This window comes from Camelus bactrianus, chromosome X (genome assembly GCF_048773025.1).
Source record: "Camelus bactrianus isolate YW-2024 breed Bactrian camel chromosome X, ASM4877302v1, whole genome shotgun sequence".
In the NCBI taxonomy this organism is placed as follows: Eukaryota; Metazoa; Chordata; class Mammalia; order Artiodactyla; family Camelidae; genus Camelus; species Camelus bactrianus.
Genome location: NC_133575.1, coordinates 38,256,254 through 38,275,508, shown reverse-complemented (window position 1 = coordinate 38,275,508; position 19,255 = coordinate 38,256,254). Strand labels below are relative to the sequence as shown.

The 19,255-nt window shown below is 38.5% G+C and overlaps 1 long non-coding RNA gene across 1 annotated transcript; it reads left to right on the top strand.

Annotated features, from left to right (window-relative positions):
• Window positions 1-1,389: 1,389 nt before the first annotated feature.
• LOC141576414 (uncharacterized) lies at window positions 1,390-8,553 on the top strand. The gene is made up of 3 exons (XR_012504798.1): window positions 1,390-1,492; window positions 5,892-6,012; window positions 8,439-8,553. It is a non-coding gene; the product is annotated as an uncharacterized LOC141576414 (long non-coding RNA).
• Window positions 8,554-19,255: the final 10,702 nt, after the last annotated feature.

Genomic DNA, 19,255 nt, shown 5'->3' with positions numbered 1-19,255 from the left:
GCAAGCCCATTTATGCTGTTGCAGATGGCAAAATTTCATTCTTTTTCATGTCTGAGTAGTATTCCATTGTATGTATGTGTGTATGTGTATCTATCTATCTATCCTCACATATTCTTTATCTCTTTGTCTGTTGATATACATTTAGGTTACTTCTATATCTTGGCAGTTGTAAGTAGTGCTAGTATGAACATTGGGGTGCACGTATCTTCTTGAATTAGTGTTTTTCTTTCTTTTCAATAGATACTCAGGAGTGGAATTGCTAAGTCATCGTGGTAGTTCTATTTGTAGTTGTTTGAGGCACCTGTACTGCTTCCACAGTGGCTGCAGCAGTTTACTTTCCCAGCAACAGTGGGCAAGGGTTTCCTTTTTTCCACATCCTCCCCAACACTCTTGTCTTTTGACATCTTGATAATGGCCATTTTCTGTAGTGGTAGTTTCTTAAATATCTCCATGATGGTGAATCACGCTGTGAAACCCAACCCTTTCAGAAATGTGTTCTTGTCTTTTCCCCTGTGCCTTATGGTGATTTTTCTGTCAGCTTGGGCATGACATAAACAATTGCTTTTGCAAGTTGCCAGATGTGGTGTGATTGGAAAGCACACACAATTAAATTACCTTGAGACTTATTTTCAAAATATTTTCAATATTCAAAAATTAGTGTGCATCACCATTTGGCCACAGAAGTGTTCAAATATAATTATCCTCTTAAATGCATTTTCCAAATCACAATATTTTATTTTCAGTGGGAAATATGAGTCGGAGAATGAAGTCAACATACAGACCTAAGGAAAGAAGTTATGATCAAGCATTTGTCAATCCAATTGAGCCTGTGGTAGTAAGTGTTTTAACAATTGATTTTTTTGGAGGGGGGAGTGGTATAGCTCAGTGGTAGAGTGTATGCTTAACATGTACAACATCCTGGGTACAATCTCCATTACATCCATTAATAAATAAATAAAACAGTTGATGTTTTTTATTAGTAGAAATTAATTTTGTGACAAGTTGTGGAACCAATACAGATACACCTCGAAAGGTATTCTGTGTGGTACAGAACGTTGATCCAGGAGGATGACATTCTGGTGTTGCCTGGATGGATGCTGTTTTATTCCCTGGGAATATAACTGATGCCTTCCTTCTCATGCTTATTAACAACTGATCACACACATCCCTCCCAACATAGATTAAAATAGCTTCCAAAGTGCTAGTAACTTTCCTTGGAGTAGCATCACCGTGGGAAAAGTAAGTTTATGAAGAAAAATTATACCCAATAGTATTGGAGAAATATGTTTTGATTTACTGATAGTCAAATATATCTCTGTATTGTGTATATTTATATTGTTGGCATGTGTTAATAACTGAACTTTTTAATTTGCACACACATCTCTTTAGGCCCACGGTGATAAGCAACCTCAAGAATGGGAGCCACCAACTACAAGTCAGGACATTAGACCTGGTGAAGAGTAAAAGGATGAAGGAGCATCTGCAGTTCAAGGTGAAGGGGAAGGGAAGAGGAATGCCTATTTGGGGGGTGGTGTGTGTGTATGTGTGTGTATGTGTATGTGTATGTCTCATGCATGTTGATATGCCAATAACAGAAGGAAAGGAAACAGCAGAAAGGATCTCAAATACTGCCTGAAAATTGGCTGCAAAAATGAAGAGAGTGTAATTTGCAGCTTAGGGCAATTCTTCACTCGAATAATTTTCCCCCATTGTATGAGTGGGAAAATTGAGGCTCAGGGATCGTGATTATAAAAGAGCACTTGTCTGTTGGATACAAAATTCGTATTCCATGCCAAAGTTTGTGTCTTCCTGCAACCTATCTTATTGTAAAAAAAAGGTGGATGATTTTGCTTAAAACTCAAATGTCTGTACTATAATTTAACTCAATTTTGCCCCAGGACTAGATAGTTCAATGGAGTAGGATAGAGACGTCAGAAATGAATCATGAGGGATGGCCACTGTTTCTTTATTTTTATATGGTAAGTTTGATAAAAGCTGGATAATTTAGGATACTTGTGTACAACTAGCTGGTTTTATATGATTTTAATGTGTCTTTTAAAAGGTGGTTGAAACCTTCTATGATCAGAAAAACCAAAAGTTTAATTATTCTAAGATTAACATGAGAAATTACTTTTCTTGGATATCTAATATTTTGAAATAAAATATTAACATAACTCAGGCCACTGTTAAAGGATTCTAGAATGTAACAGACAACAATGTCGATTCATTTCTTTCTACCCCATTTCCTTTATGCTCACTGTTAGACAGTATATTTGCTGTTATTCATAAATAATTTTGCTATTACTTTTGGTACTTTTTTCTACATGGGTTTCATTTGTGGAATGTTGCATACAGGACCTTTGGATATAAATATACCTTTAGTTATTTTTTAATTAAAATGTAGTCGATTTGCAATGTTGTGTTAATTTCTGGTGTTCAGCATAATAATTTCAGTTATGTGTATAACTTTTCATATTTTTTCATTATAGACTATTACAAAACATTGAGTATAGTTCCCTGTGCTATACAGTAGGAGCTAGTTTATCTGTTTTATTTATATATAGTAGTTACTATCTGCAAATCCGGAACAGCTAATTTATCCTTCCAGCTCACCTTTCCCCATGGTAACCATAAGTTTGTTTTCTATGTCTGTGAGTCTGTTTCTATTCTGTAAATAAGCTCATTTGTGTCATTTTTTTTAGACTCTACATATCAGTGATATCATATGATATTTCTCTGTCCCTTTCTGGCTTACTTCACTTGGAATGACATTCTCCAGGGCCACGTATGTTGCTGCATATGACATTATTTCAGTCTTTTGCGCTGAGTAGTATTCCATTTTGTATATATTGCACATCTTCTTTTTCTAATCATCTGTCGATGGACATTTAGGTTGCTTCCATGTCTTGGCTATTGTAAATAGTGCTCCTATGAGCATTGGGGTGTGTGCATCCAAATTAGAATTTCGTTTGAATATATGCCCAGGAGTGGGATTGCTGAATCATAGGGTAAGTCTATTTTTAATTTGTTGTGGAATTTCCATACTGTTTTCCATAGTGGCTGCATCAAATTACCTTCCCACCAGCAGGTGAGGAGGGTTCCCTTTTGTCTACACACCTGCTGTATTTATCATTTGTGGACTTTTGAATGATGATCACGTTGACTGGTGTGAGATGACACCTCACTGTGGTTTAATTTGCATTTCTCTGATCGTTAGCAACATTTAGCATTCTTCTCATACCTATTGGCAATTTGTATGTCTTAATTGGAGAAATGTTTGTTTAGGCCTTCTGCCCATTTCTTGATTGAGTTGTTTGGGTTTTTTTGTTACTGAGTTGTATGGGCTCTTTATATATTCTGGAAATTAAGTTCTTGTCAGTCACATTGTTTGCACATATTTTTTCTATTCCATAAATTTCCTTTGCTGTGCAAAAGCTTATATGTTTCGTTCGATCCCATTTCTTTATATTTCCTTTTTTGTTGTTGTTGCCTGGGTTGATTCTCCTAGGAGAACATTGCTATGATTTATGTCTGAGAATGTTTTGTGTATGTTTTCTTCTAGGAGGTTTATAGTGTTTTGTCTTATGTTTAAGTCTTTAAGCCATTCTGAGTTTATTTTTGTGTACATGGTGAGGGAGTTTTGTAACATCGTTGATTTACATGCGGCTGTGCAGCTTCCCCAACACCACTAGCTGAAGAGGCCGTCTTTTCTCCATTATATATTCTTGCCTCCTTTGTCAAAGATTAATTGACCATAAGTGTGTAGGTTTATTTCTGGGCTCTCTGTTCTGTTCCATTGATCCACGTGTCTGTTTTTATGCCAATACCGTGTTGTTTTGATTCCTGTAACCCAGTATTCTTGTCTGAGGTTTGGGGGGGTTATTCGTCCAGCTTCGTTCTTTTTCTTCAGTATTGCTTTGGCAATTCTGGGTCTCCTGTGAGTCTCTATAAATTTTCGGATTGTTTGTTCTACTTCTGTGATTGTTTATTCTACGTCCTGAGTAATTTGATAGGGATCCCATGATATTTGTAGATTGCTTTGGGTAGTATGTCCATTTTAACAATATTAATTCTTCCAATCCAAGAACTTGGGATATCTCTCCATTTCTTTAAGCCATCTTTAATTGTGTTAATCAGTGTTTTTTAGTTGTCTGTGTATAATCTATCAACTCTTTGGTTAGGTTTATTCCTATAACTTTAGTTTATTTTAATAAACTAAATTTCTGTTTACTCCCATATAGGGTGGGTGTCACAAGTCTAAGGTTTGTCATAGTCCTACACATCCATTCAGCTATTCCTTCAGAAAATTATGTTTAAATTTAATTGATATCCTATTCATGGCGTGGACTTAAGACTTTGTACATAGCTGATGTTCACTGTTTTCATTGCACTACAGCATAATACAGAAACGATACTTCTATTGTGGCTTATTCTTAGATTGACAATTAAAATAAAGGTTTCGTAATACAGGAAAATAAATATGTAAAGTCCATTCCTAGTTGCTGCTGCTGATGCAAAAACAACTCCTTACTAAAGTGTACACTTAAAAATGTTTAAGATGGTAAATTTTATGTTGAGTGGTTTTTTTGTGGGAGGCTTATAAACAGACATCTACTTCTCACAGTTCTGGAGTCAGAAAGTCCTGGTATGTGTTTTTTAAGCACTATGAAAAACAAAGTAGGGGGGAGGGTATAACTCAAGTGATTCAGCGCATGCTTAGCCTGCATGAGGTCCTGGGTTCAATCCCCAGTACCTCCTCTAAGAATAAATACATGAGTCTAATTACCTCCCCCTTCCAAACAAACAAACAAACAAACAAACAAACAAAAGAACCCCTTGTCTTCCTCAAGTACAATGTAGTTGTCAAGTATTCACTTTAAGTTTTCCTTTATATTCCCAAAAAACATAAAATTTACAGAAAAGTTGCAAGAATAGTACAGTTAACTCATCTATTTTCACCTCAATTTACCAAGTATTAAATTTTTACCACATTGGTTTCATATCCTCTTCCCTCTCCCCTCCCCGTGTTTGTATATGTATACACACACATACACACTTATTGATATGTTTGTTATTATTAAGACTGAGTCATTTAGATAAAGTTTGAACTGTTATGACCCTTTAGCCTAAGTATATTAGTGTATATATATAGCCTTAGAAGAAAGAAAAAGTCATTCTCTTGGCTAATCACTGTCCTAAATCGGGAAATTCGACCATAGGAAAATGCAATCATTAAAATTTTCTCAGTGTATACTCAGATTTCCCCAGTTGTCCCTATACTTCCCTTGATAGAATTTTGCTTTTGATCCAGAGTCCAGTCCAGGATCATGCATTGCATTTAGTTGTCATGTCTATTTAGTCTTCTTTCGTCTGGAATAATTCTTCAGTTTTTCTGTCATTCATGACACTGACATTTTGAAGAGGATAGACCAGTTGGTTTGCAGAATGTTAATCAATTTGAGGTATTGTTTGAGTCTTTCTCCCCTCCTCAACACTTAGTGTTTAATCATTCCGTGTAAAATGCTGAGTGAACTGAGAGACATGGTTTCAACCTTGAGCTCACAGTCTAGTCAGAGACCCAAACAAATCACTGATAAGTACAGTCACACGTATAACACAGACAGGTACAAAGGGAGCACCTAAGTTGTGTGAGGGCAGTCTTGGGAAAGGAAGAGGATAATGAAACCCTGAATAGTACAGTTAACTCACCTGGTTTCTTAGTTTCTGGTAACAGACTCCTGAAATAATGCTCTTGTGGTTCTTCAGCATCACATTTGTTTCCACACGAGCCTAAGACTTTTATTTCGTGAACAGTGAAGGAATGAATATTATCCACTCTTATTCGTATCTCATGTTTCAGTTCTTAAATTGATCAACTTTTTATTTGCAAGGGCCTGTCCCGGAAGCTGATCAATGGGAAGTGGCTGAGCCAGAGACTGGGCGTGAGCATGATCGTGGTGTTAATGGGAAGAGACTGCCAAAGGCAGAGCCCTTTTAAAATGCCAGAAGCAGGTATGTTCTCCATTAAGTGTGCAAATTATAGGGTGTCTGTTTTCCACAATATTCTATTTGTAATGATACAGGGGTAACAGTACTGTTCGTTTAGAGCAGAGTTCACTTAGAAAGATGATTTGAAATGTAGTTTCGACCTTAAGTGCCTGACTTACTGGACTATCAGGTATAGAAACAAATTTGGTTAAAGCCATACTGAATTATAAGATGAAAATATTTTCTTACTTTTAAGTATGAGTCCTTTAACCAACAGTTGTTAATTTTCATGTGCTTTTGTAGAGTTCTGCGTTTAACATACACGTAGTGCATTTGTAACACACATCAGTTTGTATGACATATGCTGAAGCCTTGAAGTAGGTTCCAGTACCAGCTCTAACCCAATTTCTGTGACTCTGGGCCTTTAACTTCCAAACCCATCTTTGCTCTTATAAAAATAGTGAATTCAAATCAGATATTTAAAAATCATTTTCAGGTCTGATTTTTGCATAGTCTGTTTCTGTTGCATTGTACACAAAGATACATGATTTTATATATCATAAATCATCAAACTCTGAATGGAGGTTTGCTCACTACTCAGAAAAGGCACACTTTGCTTGACGGTTGTTCTGTAGGGGTTCTGAAGGCCCGTCCTCAGATTCTGTCAAATTCTGAATTCTCTGGCTCTCCAAGGACAATTGCATTTTGTCTTTTTTTCCTTCCAGTTTTTATTGACATATATGTAACAAAAATGTGAACAGTTGCATTTTAAATCCTTCCCCAAATGAAGCCTCAAATGACTAAATACTAAACTTTCAAGAGACAATCTAGTTTCTAGTCTCTATGTCTGATCAGGTAGAGAAAGTGCAGATAGTCAGTGATGCTCAAGGCGGGTGCAGGATGCATATGCTTAGCACACTTTCTATCCCACTGTCCACTGTCAGTCTTAATGAGCCAGTCTTCCTAAGAAAATGCAGGCACTATGATATAATCATCTCTAACCATGTGACATGTGGCATGAAAATTTTGCGCCCCGAGGTATCAGGTTGGTAAGATTGAAATGCAAAGACCATAACTGAAGTACTTCCTGAGTAATCAAGTTAAGTGTGTCTTACGTGTGTGTTTTGCAGATTACCAACTATTAATTACATAGCTTCTGAATTTAAAGGAAGCACTTGATGTTTAGGAAGTAAAATGCCTTTCACTGCATTCCTGGCCCATTCCAAACTCTTTACATTAAAAGATAGTTTTCAGGCTACTTTCAGGAACCTATTGAATATGGTTAAAATGTACTCATGGGAAGATCATAGCCTTCAATACATATGCTATTAAAAAAGGAAAAGATTATAAATTACATGTGCGTCCAATATAAAAAATAATCAAAGGTCAAAAAAGTGTAGACCTAAGGGAAAAGGAAAGAGAGTCTTAAGAAAATGCTTAAAGTGTGAGCATTAGGAAAAGGAAAAATAATCCAAGTAATCAATAAATCAAAGAGCTTGCTCTTTTAGAAAATATTTGTGAGTAGAAGATCCACTAGTTTAGAGAGTCTTGCAGAGAGTAGACAGAAGGCCAAGTATACCTAATAAGGAACACAAAAAAGACGCAAGCAGATATGGAGTATGTTATCTGTCTCTCTTTACCTTTCTATGTGTACATATGGCTTTCCAGGTTTTTCCCCCTTTTTTCCACCCCACTTTCTGTCTTTGTTCCAGGCTGTGAGAAACGGTACTATTTTCCTTCACAATTTGATGTTACCTTTGATGGTACTGACTTAAAACTAGTGGAACTATTTGATACATTATACAAACTGGAGTGCTTTTAAGAATGTAAAGAGCCACCGTTCATAATTACAGCAGGAGTATGGATGAAAACAGGGACAAATGGTTAACCTACTACCACATAAGGGTGACTTACGCTAGCTCCTAGAAACAGTTTTGCACTTTTCCACAGACGGAGCCGAAACAAATGCAATACTAGCCTTTCTCTTTATTTCATTTAAGCAATTCTAAGTGTGATGTTACTGTTTTAGATATCCTATATTCAGAATGTTATTCAAGTCAACGCATTTATATGAAATTTTAAAAATTCCTTCTGTTTCCTAGGTGTTTCACTTGTTTTGATTTTTACCAAAAGTATAAAAAAAATGTTGCTTTCCACTTAAAACTACCTCGCAACAGAAGCATTGGGTTCAGTGAGTTCTGAAGTTGAACAGTCGACTTGTTTCTCTGTACCACTAGAAAGAGTGATGTGTTTAGCAAATACTGTTAATGTGTCTGAAAGTCTACCTTCAGAGTCTCTGCAGAGGTTTAACTGGATATAAGCCAAGGGTCACCCTTAGGGTTCTGGTTTTAGTCCATGTTATAAAACTGAAACTGTAGTGTCCTCTGTATGCTTTAGTGCCATCTAACAAAATTTTAACTAATATATCCAAATGTTATGTTATCTTACAGGTGAAGGGAAACCACAGGTTTAATTGAAGACAAGCTGTAACCATGTAGGCTGTTATTGTGTTGGAAATGTACCTGTTCAAGTTCTCTCAATAAAGTTTTGCAGTTTTGTCCAAAGAATTCTTGCACATCTTTTGTTAAATTTATTCCTAGGTATTTGATGCTGTTGAAAATTGTTCCTGTTTTGGAAATTTTATATTTTGTTTGATCTAGTGTAGAGAGACATAATTTTTGTATATTGCTTTTTTTTCTACCCAGCAATCTTGCTAAGTATGTTTAATTCCTAAGGTTTATCTTTAGATAATTTCAACATGCAAATCATATCATCTTTGAATAAGAATAACAGTTTTGTTCCTGCCATTGTAAACAGTATAGCTGTTATTTCCTTTTCTCATTTTATGTCATCGGGCAGACCCTCCACTACAATTACGGTCAATAGAACTGGTGATAGTGGACATCCTTGCCTTAGCCCTGATGAGAAATGGAAAATTTTCAACATTTCACCATGATGTTTAATGTGCCTTTTTCGGCAGATACACTTTATCAGAGTAAATTCATTTATTCTTAGTTTGCTTAGAGTATTCATCTTGAATATATGTCGAATTTGATCAAACACTAGAAGTACATTTATTGAGATCATAAGATTTTTTTCTCTCTGTCAGTCAGTTAATGTGTTGAATTACAGCGGTACGTTTCCATGTTTTAAGCCAACGTTATATTCCTAAGGTAAAGACACTTTGGTCATGAGTAATCTATGCCCTAATAATTTGTTTAGGATTTTTATGTATATTCGCATGAGTGACACTAGCCTATACTTTTATTTTATCTACTCTCTTTCTGGGACTTAGTATCAAGTTTATGCTAGCTTCACACAGGCTTGGGGTGTAAAATCTCTTTTTCTGTTCTCTGGAGCTGCAAGGCTGTGAGTAATGTAGGGCCAGGCTTTCTTGTGATCACTTGTTTCTGGATTGCTTCTCTCTCTTAAGATTGGATCCCTGCTGAAAAGGCAGAGACAGAAGGCGCATCTGCATGTTCCCATCTCTTCCAGCTTTGGGAGGTGCCCATCTCCCCTGCAAGATGCCTCTAATGATGCTGTCACTCTAAAAGCTACCTGCTCCTGTTTCTGTGCTGACACTGATCTTCTGTACACAGAAAGTTACAAGTTATCACTCTACAACCCAGATGGACCTAGAGATTGTTCTGCAAAGTGAAGTAAGTCTTTCAGAGAAAGACGAATATCACATATCACTTTCATCTGGAATCTTAAAAAAAGGTACAAATGAACTTATTTGTAAACCAGAAATAGACTCATAGATGTAGGAAAACTATGGTTACCAAAGGGGATGGCGTGGGAGGGATAAACTGGAGTTTGGGATTAATACATACACACTACTATGTGTAAACTAGATAAATAACAAGGACCTTTATAGCACAGGAAAGTATATTCAATACCTTGTAATAAGCTAAAATGGAAAAGAATCTGCAAAAATACAACTGAATCACTTTGCTGTACGCCGGAAACTAACACAACATTGTAAGTCAACTATATACTCCAATGAAAAATAAAAAATGAAACCATTGAAAAAGAAGTCATCACTCACTAACTTCCCTTAGATGCTTTTGAGCTGTGCTGTATGGTCACAAACGGCTGACTATAGCTTCATTTATTGAGTTCTTTTATCTAATAATAGGTTTTACTATAAAAACTCACATTTATAGAGTACGTACCATCTGTTAGCCATTTCTTTGTGCTACTTTCTGTACATGTATGACGTCATCAAATCCTCACAAAGAGGATAAGGCAGAGTTTTGACAAAATTGAGAATCTCTGACTTCAGTAAGAAGCAGATTCGGGGGTTCCAGTTCTAAATGCAGAGCCTTGCTCTTTTCCTTATTCAGGAGCGCACAAGCTCCTGAAGTGTTTGAGTACAGAACTGATGGTGTATATGATGACTTTAGTTGTAATTTGATGTTTTTCTAAAATTTTAAATTTAATTTCTTTTTTAAAAAAATCAAGTGATTTTATTCAGCTAAGATAGAGTTCTTTTTTAAAATTTCTATTTAATAGACTTTATTCTTTTAGAGTAGTTTCAGGTTCACAGAATTGAGCAGAAAATACAGGGAGTTTGCACATAGCCCTCCCCAGTCACACATATGTACTCCCCTACCGTCAACATCCCTCATCAGTGTGGCGTATTTCATATAATTGAACCATCATGGGCACATTATTATCAACCAAATTCCATAGTTTATATTAGGGTTCACTCTTGATGTTGTACAATCTATGGGTTTTGACAAATGCAGAATGACGTGTAGCCACCTCTTTAGTATCATACAGAGAAATTTCATTGCCCTAAAATCCCTTCTGCTCCATCTATTCATTCCTCTCTGCCTCCCTCTCCCTAAGCCCCTGGAAACCACGATCTTTTCCAAGGCTGTGCCTTTTCCAGAATGTCATTGTGTTGGAAAGGTACAGTTTGTAGCCTTTTCAGACTGGCTTCTTTCATTTAGTAATATGTCTTTGCAGTTTCTTCCGTGTCTTTCATGGCTTGATAGATCATTTGTTTTTACTGCACGTATAGTTTTGAATTTCCATATATGTACTCTTCATTGTTTCCAAGAACGCTGAGAATTTTAGCTTTTTTTTTTTTAAATTAAGTTTCTGAGTTTATTAGGGAAATAAGAGAGGCAAAGACACCCCAAATGACAGAAAGAAAACTCTGAAAACATCCCTTTGCAAGCCAAGTGGAGGCCTGGACTTGACCTCCCGCAAAGGACAAGAAACTGGTGTGTTAGCACCAACATTCTCTGGCAGCCACCTTGCCGGAGTGTGAGCGTCTCAGCCAGGACTGCTTCCCACCCCCAGCCAAAGGTGGGGAGGAGACAAAGACTGTAGAGTCAATGCAGAGGCGATGAGAGCTGCAAGGAAAGGCTGAGAGAGGGAGAGAAGGAGGTGGGGATGACCGTGACAGAGTCTCAAGCTTTTGGCTCTTAGCGCCTCAAATAGTTGACAAGTAATTCTGCAAAATGTTTCTGAAAAGGTAAAAACGCCTAACATTGTTGCCAAGAGTTCCCCTGGTCCTCTCCCAACGTGCCACCTCACGCTCCTGGGTGTACATGGCAGAGCCCAAAGTCCACTGTTTTGAAAATAAGAAAAAATGAAGAAACCCCGTTGTCCTGTAAGGAGAGAGGAAGGAGCCGGACCTTTGGTGCTTAGGGCCTTGTCTAGAATTGTTTGTGGCTTAAGAAGTGGGCTGATGGGTGGGGCTGTGTTGCTAGCCTGTATGTTGTTTGGCCTGAGGCTTCCCTACAGGCTGTTGGGTGGGGCTAGGTCTTGGTGCTGATGATGCAATCAAGATGTCAGCCTCCAGGACAGCTCATGTAGATGAACACTCCCGGAATGTCCGCCACCAGCTTTTATGTCTCCTGGGTGAGCCGCAGCCATTCCCTACCTCCCCAGGAGAGGTTTCCAAACCAGCCGGCAGGCCTGGCACAGGTTCCTATGAAATCACTGCCTCTGCCTTTAGACCTGGCACACGCCAGATTCTGTGTTCACTTCCCAAGTGAGTGAAGTCTCTGTTTACCCCATTCCCAGAGGGCTCCTGGAACTAAGCCCCACTGGTCTTCAAAACAGGTTGTCCTGGAGTTTCCTTCTTCTCCCAACACCAAAACCCTGGGCTGTGGAGCCTGTCATGGGGCTTAGAACTCTCACTCCTGTGGGAGTGCTTCTGCGACTTAATTATCCTTCAGCTTGTGGGTGGCCAAGCTGGGGGATATGGGGCCCAATTATATCAAGAGCACGCCCCTCCTACCATCCTGCTGCGGTTCTCTCTTCATGTTTCCAGTTGAAGGCGATCTTTTTTTCTAGGTTCTAGTCTTTTTTCTTTGAATAGTTGTCTAACAGTCAGTTGCAGTTTCTTTGTAGTCGTGAGGAGAGGCAAGCTCGTGGTCCTGCCACTCTACCATCTTGACCAGAATACGTATCTATTGTGTTTTTAACTTCATCTCTGTATAGTTTTTTAAAGCGTTTCATCTAGGAATTGAAATATATATACTTAACTCTTCGTAGACTACTGAGAATCAACATCTCACCATTTTGCATGTAAGTAGAAATCGTACCACCATATAGGTCCCTTTATTCTCCCACTCTTTATGTTATAGCTGTCTTATATATTACAACGATATACATTGGAATCCCATCAGACAATGTTTAAATTTTTCCTTTCAATCCTCAAATATATTTTATTTATTTATTTATTTAGTTTGTGTGTGTGTGTGTGTGTTTGAGGGGAAAGGTAATTAGGTTTACTTATTTCTGTGTTTTTTGGAGGAGGTACTGTGGATTGAACCCAGAACCTCATGCTTGCTAAGTATGCAGTCCACTACTTGAGTTTACCCTCCCCCTCAAATATATTTTTAATTACTTCAAAAAGAGAAGCCTAGTCTAGTATACGCGGCCACATACTTATCAATTTCATTGCAGCGCTTCCTTCATCCCTGATGTTCAAAGTTTCCTTCTGGTATCATTTCCCTTCTAGCTGAAGAATTCTGATTGCAATTCTTTCAGGTCTGCTAACCACATTTGTCATTTTTCTTCATCTGCAAATTTTTTTAAACATGTGCTTTCCTGAAAAACATTTTTACTAGACAAAGAATTTGGGGTTTACATTTCATTACTTTCAGCATTTAAAAAATGTTGAGAGAGGGGGCCAAGATGGCGGAGTAGAAGGACGCTTGTAGCTCACCCTCTCCCACAAACACACCAAAACTAACATCCACGGAACCACCCAGCCAATCAGAGCACCTGCCGCACTCTGACAGAACATTGCCCTCTTGAATAGATGAAGACACCACAAATCTGGTAGAAGAAAAGGAAAGAAGAAAGAAGAAAAAGCAGAACAGTGTGGGATCGGTCCCACGAGGAGGGAGTGGCAAAGCAGGAATAGCGCTCATTCACTGGGTCTCACCCCTCGCCAACGGAGAGGTCAGCGGGATGGAGGGGGACCCTCCGAGGCTTGGATCTGTATGGAGCACCCCTTGACTGACAGAACTAAGTTAAACAGGCACAGGGGGTCTCTACAACTCCCAGCCCTATAGGCTAAGTGATAGTTGGGGGACAGGACAGGCTGCCTGAGCCAGGCAGAGGACTGGGGCAGGCTGCACAGCGGCAACCCCAGGGAAATGCAAGGTGCTGTGTGCCTGAGATGAGTGGGTACACAAGGCAAAACAAACTGAGCCCTGCATAAAATATGAAAAAAAAAAACAAAAAACGCAGCTTATGTTCCCTGGGGGGAAGAGGGCCCATACCGCCATCTCCAAAAACCCGTGGAATGTTTTCTGGAGAAGAGAGGCAGAACTCACCCACTGCCGCCATATCCTCTGGTGCTTAGCACCCAGCAGGGGTGAGGTCAAAACCTGAATCCGTACCTAAGGGCTTAGCAGCCTCAAAGGCGAGAATGGGACTTGTTTGTAGCCCGAGGCATATAGGATCTTTTTGTCCTGGTACCTCAGAGAACTTGTTCTGCCAAAACAAACAAGGAGCTGAGTTTTGGCTTGGAGCAGGGGCGGGGCTGTTCCTCTGTCTTCCCCAAGCCTGTGTACTGAGGGCGGACCCAGGGTGGAGTGGGCAGCTGCACAGAGCAGGGGAGAGACCAGGTGCCAGGAGTGGGCTGGTGGCCACCTGCCTTCCCGGCAGGAGCTCAGAACCTGACCGTGGTGCAGGGAGCGGGTGTGATTCACCCGCCTACCTCCCATGAGCACAGGATCTGACCGCGTCATCAGGAGGGGGAGTGACCTGCCTGTCCACCATGTAAGAGTGTACCACCTGACCGCAGTCTTGGTAGGGGGCACGATCTGCTTGCTGATAGACAATGGGAGCAGCACAGACCAGGGTTGCCAACGGAGGGCCTCTGGAAGCAGCAAGCTGAGTTCGCGAAACAGGGCAAAGACAGGAAGACCTCGCATTAAAATCATTAAGAGCGCGGGGTCTCCATGAGAACACATTCCCGCCTTTTTAAGACGTCTCAACTCAAGTGCTAGTCTGATTCAACTTACTCTTCTGTTATTGATTATACACTGTTTTCAAACCTTTCTTTCTCACTTCTTTTAAAATTCTCTCTTTTTAAAAAGTTTTATTTCTGCATAGTCGTGACATATGTAAATAAATAAACTCCTTAAGGACCATAATAGATAACTGATACTGCATAAGCCACAGTGCCAGAGAGAGATGGGCAAGATGAAGAAGCAGAAGAACCACTCCCAATTAAAAGAGCAAGAGAAATCCCCTGAAAGAACTATCAATGAAATAGACATTGATGGCCTACTAGATGAAGATTTCAAAAAAGGAGTGATCAAAGTACTGAAGGAACTAAAATAGATAGAGTGTAGAGATATAAAATATGCCAAAATGAAACTGAAGCTATAAAGAAGAACCAAGTAGAATTGGTAAACTCATTTGCTGAGATGAGAGCTGATCTAAAGGCTGTACAAAGCAGGCTAGATAAGGCAGAGGAACGAATAAGTGACCTAGAGGGCAGGTTAACAGAAAGCATCCAAAAAGAAGAGCTGAGAGAAAAACAAATAAAAACCAATGAAAACAATAGAAGAGACCTATGGGATAATATAAAGCATGACAATCTACACATAATAGGGGTTCCAGAAGGGGATGAGAGAGCAAAGGGGATTGAGAAGGTATTTGAAGAAATCATGACTGAAAACTTCCTAAATTTAAAGAAGGAATCAGATATCCAAGTACAGGAAGCTCGGAGGGTCCCAAACAGGAAGAACCCAAACAGATCCACAGCAAGACATATCATAATCAGGATGGCCAGAGTCAAGGATAACGAAATGATCCTAAAGGCAGCAAGAGAAAAACAAAGAGTGAGTTACAAGGGAACCCCCGTAAGGCTTTCAGCTGATTTCTCTACACAAACACTGCAGGCCAGAAGGGAGTGACAAGGATGCCCACTATCACCACTGCTATTCAACATAGGTTTGGAAGTCCTAGCCACAGCAATCAGGCAAGAGGGAGAAATAAAGGGATCCAAATCGGAAAAGAAGAGGTAAAAGTGCAGTATATGCCGACGACATGTTACTATATATAGAAAACCCTAAAAGGTCCAACAAAAAATACTGGAGGTGATCGAGGAATTCAGCAAGGTAGCAGGTTACAAGATTAACACTCAAAAATCAGTTGCAGTTCTTTACACTAATGATGAATCAACAGAAATAGAAAGTAAAGAAACAATCCCCTTTAAAATAGCACCCAAAGTAAAAAAAGTTAGATTTTTACTTGGTTAGTAAAAATCTAACCAAGGAGGTGAAAGAATTATACACAGAAAACTATAAACCAGTGATGAAGGAAATTAAAGACGACTTTAAAAAATGGAAAGATATCCCATGCTCTTGGATTGGAAGAATCAATATTGTTAAAATGGTCATACTGTCCAAGACAATCCACAGATATAACCAATCCATAGAAATTACCCAGGACATATATCACAGAACTAGAACAAATCATAATAAAATTTATATGGAACCTCAAAAGACCTAGAATTGCCAAAGCATTACTGAAGAGAAAGAAAGAGGCTGGAGGAATAACTCTCCCAGACCTCAGACAATTCTACAGAGCTACAGTCATCAAGACAGCATGGTATTGGTACAAGAACAGACATATAGAACAATGGAACAGAATAGAGAGCCCAGAAATGAACCCACAAACTTTTGGTCAACTAATCTTCGACAAAGGAGTCAAGAATATACAATGGAATAAAGACAGTCTCTTCAGCAAATGGTGTTGTGAAAACTGGACAGCGGCATGTGAAGCAATGAAGCTAGAACATTCCCTTACACCACACGCAAAAATAAACTCAAAATGGATCAAAGACTTAAACATAAGACAAGATACAATAAGCCTCCTAGAAGAAAATATAGGCAAAACATTATCTGACATACATCTTAAAAATGTTCTCCTAGAACAGTCTACTCAAGCAATAGAAATAAAAGCAAGAATAAACAAATGGGACCTAATGAAACTTACAAGCTTCTGCACAGCAAAGGGAACCATAAGTAAAACAAAAAGACAACCTACAGAATGGGAGAAATTTTTGCAAATGAAACCGACAAAGGCTTGATCTCCAGAATATATAAGCAGCTCATACGACTTAATAAGAAACAACCAAACAACCCAATCCAAAAATGGGCAGAAGACCTAAACAAGCAATTCTCCAAGGAAGACATACCAATGATCAATAGGCACATGAAAAAATGCTCAATATCACTAATTATCAGAGAAATGAAAATCAAAACTACAATGAGTTATCACCTCACAGCAGCCAGAATGGCCATCATTCAAAAGTCCACAAATGACAAGTGCTAGAGAGGCTGTGGAGAAAAGGGAACCCTCCTACACTGCTGGTGGGAATGAAGTTTGGTGCAGTCACAGTGGAAAACAGTATGGAGATTCCTCAAAAGACTAGGAATAGACTTCCCATATGACCCAGAAATCCCGCTCCTGGGCGTATATCCATAAGGAACACTGCTTGAAAAAGACACCTGCACCCCAATGTTCATAGCAGCACTATTTACAATAGCCAAGACATGGAAACAAACTAAATGTCCATTAACAGATGACTGGATAAAGAAGAATTGGTATATTTATACAATGGAATACTATTCAGCCATAAAACCCGACAACATAATGCCATTTGCAGCAACATGGATGTTCCTGGACAATGTCATTCTAAGTGAAGTAAGCCAGAAAGAGAAAGAAAAATACCATATGAGATCGCTCATATGTGGAATCTAAAAAAAAAAAAAGAACATAAATACAAAACAAAAACAGACTCATAGACATAGAATACAAACTTGAGGTTGCCAAGGGGTGGGAGGTGGGAAGGAATAAACTGGGAGTTCAAAATTTGTCGATACTGACAGGCACATATAGAATAGATAAACAAGATTATACGATAGAGCTAGCACAGGGAAATATATACAAGATCTTGTGGTAGCTCACAGCAAAAAAAATATGACAATGAATATATGTACATCCATGTATAACTGAAAAATTGTGCTCTACACTGGAAATTGATACAACATTGTAAAATGACTATAACTCAAGCAAGAAAAGTTAAAAGAAATGTTGAGACACTTCCTCCTTGCCTACATGATTTCTGATAAGAATTCTGCAGTCAACTGAATCCTTGTTCTCTTGTAAGTAATGCATCTTATTTCTCTCTCTGCTTTCAAGATTTTTTTTTGTCTTCAGTTTCCAGCAGTTTCATTCTAATATGGCCAGGTATGGATTTCTCGGGGTCTAACCTGTTTGGTGTTTGCTGAGCTTACTGAATCTGTAGGTTTATGTCTTTTGCCAAATTTGTGTAGTTGTAAACAATTATTACTTGAAAATTTTTATTTTTAATTTCCATATTCTTTCACTTTTCCTAGGTTTCTGAAGGAAAATTATATATGTTTTGTTTAAAAATTATACATCTTTTGGTATTTTCCCACAGGTCCTGGAGATTTTGTTTATTTTTCTTTCAATCAATTTTTTTCCTGAATCGTTCAGACTGAATAATTTCTGTTGTTAACCTTCTCATCTCCATTGTGCTATTAAACCCATGCAGTGAGATTTTTATTTGGTTATCATATTTTCACCTTCTAAAATTTCCATTTCTTTCTTGAAATATAAGCTCTCTCTCTATGTGTTTTGGTGTTAAGTATTTCTGTTTTTACATTTGTTTCAAACGTGAGCATGATTGCTTTGTTGAAGTATTTGTACAGTAGCTGCTTTGAGGATGTTGTCAGATAATCCCAGCATTTCATTCTTTTCTGCATTGATTTTCTTTCCCATGTGAGCTTAGATTTCCCTGTTGTTTTCATAGTCTGAGTATTTTTACTTTAATTTTAAATAGAATATTAGAGGTCACTTTCCACTTACAGGTATTACAAAATATTGGCTCTTATTCCCCATGTTGTACATCCTGGAGCATATCTTACATCCAACAGAGTGTTCCTCCTACTGTCTGACTTCTATTTTGCCCCTCCTACCACTGGTAAACACTAGTTTGTTCTCTATATCTGGTTCTAGTATTTGGTTATATTCACTGGTTTATGTTTTAGCTTCTACACATAAGTGATATTGTCCGGAATTTTCCCTGTTAGACTTATTACATTTCGCATAATCACCTCCAAGTTCATCCACGTTGCTGCAAATGGCAAAATTTTGTCCTGTTTTAAGGCTGAGTAACATTCCATTCTTTATGTATGTATATAGATCTATGTCTATCTGTATAGACACTATATATATATAAAATAGCTTCTTTATCCAGTCATCTGTTGGTGGACATTTAGGTTGCTTTTATTGCTGTGCAATTGTAAATAGTGCTGCTACGAACATTGGGCTGCATGTATCTTTTTGAATTAGTGTTTTTGTTTCTTTTGGATATATACAGAGGAGTGGAATTGCTAGCTCATGTGGTAGTTCAGTTTTTAGCTTTTTGAGTATTCTGAGTAATTTTTAATCATATACTGGACACTGTGAATATTAGGTTACGAGATTCTTGATCTTGTGTAAATCCTATGGAATATATTGCCAGTTTATTTCAGCAGGCATTCTACTGACAGCCACCTCAGCCATCGTCTTCATGGTGGGCTGGGACAAGGGAGGATGGTGGGCGGCGGAGGGGAGGGGTGACTCTTGGGGGCGTTAATTGCATATCTGAGCCCTGGAGGCACCAGGAACTGTCCATAGAGCAAAGATCCGGGAATCCTGGTGGGGTCCCATGGGAGGTGGGGAATCCGGCCCATTCGGCACAGGAGAG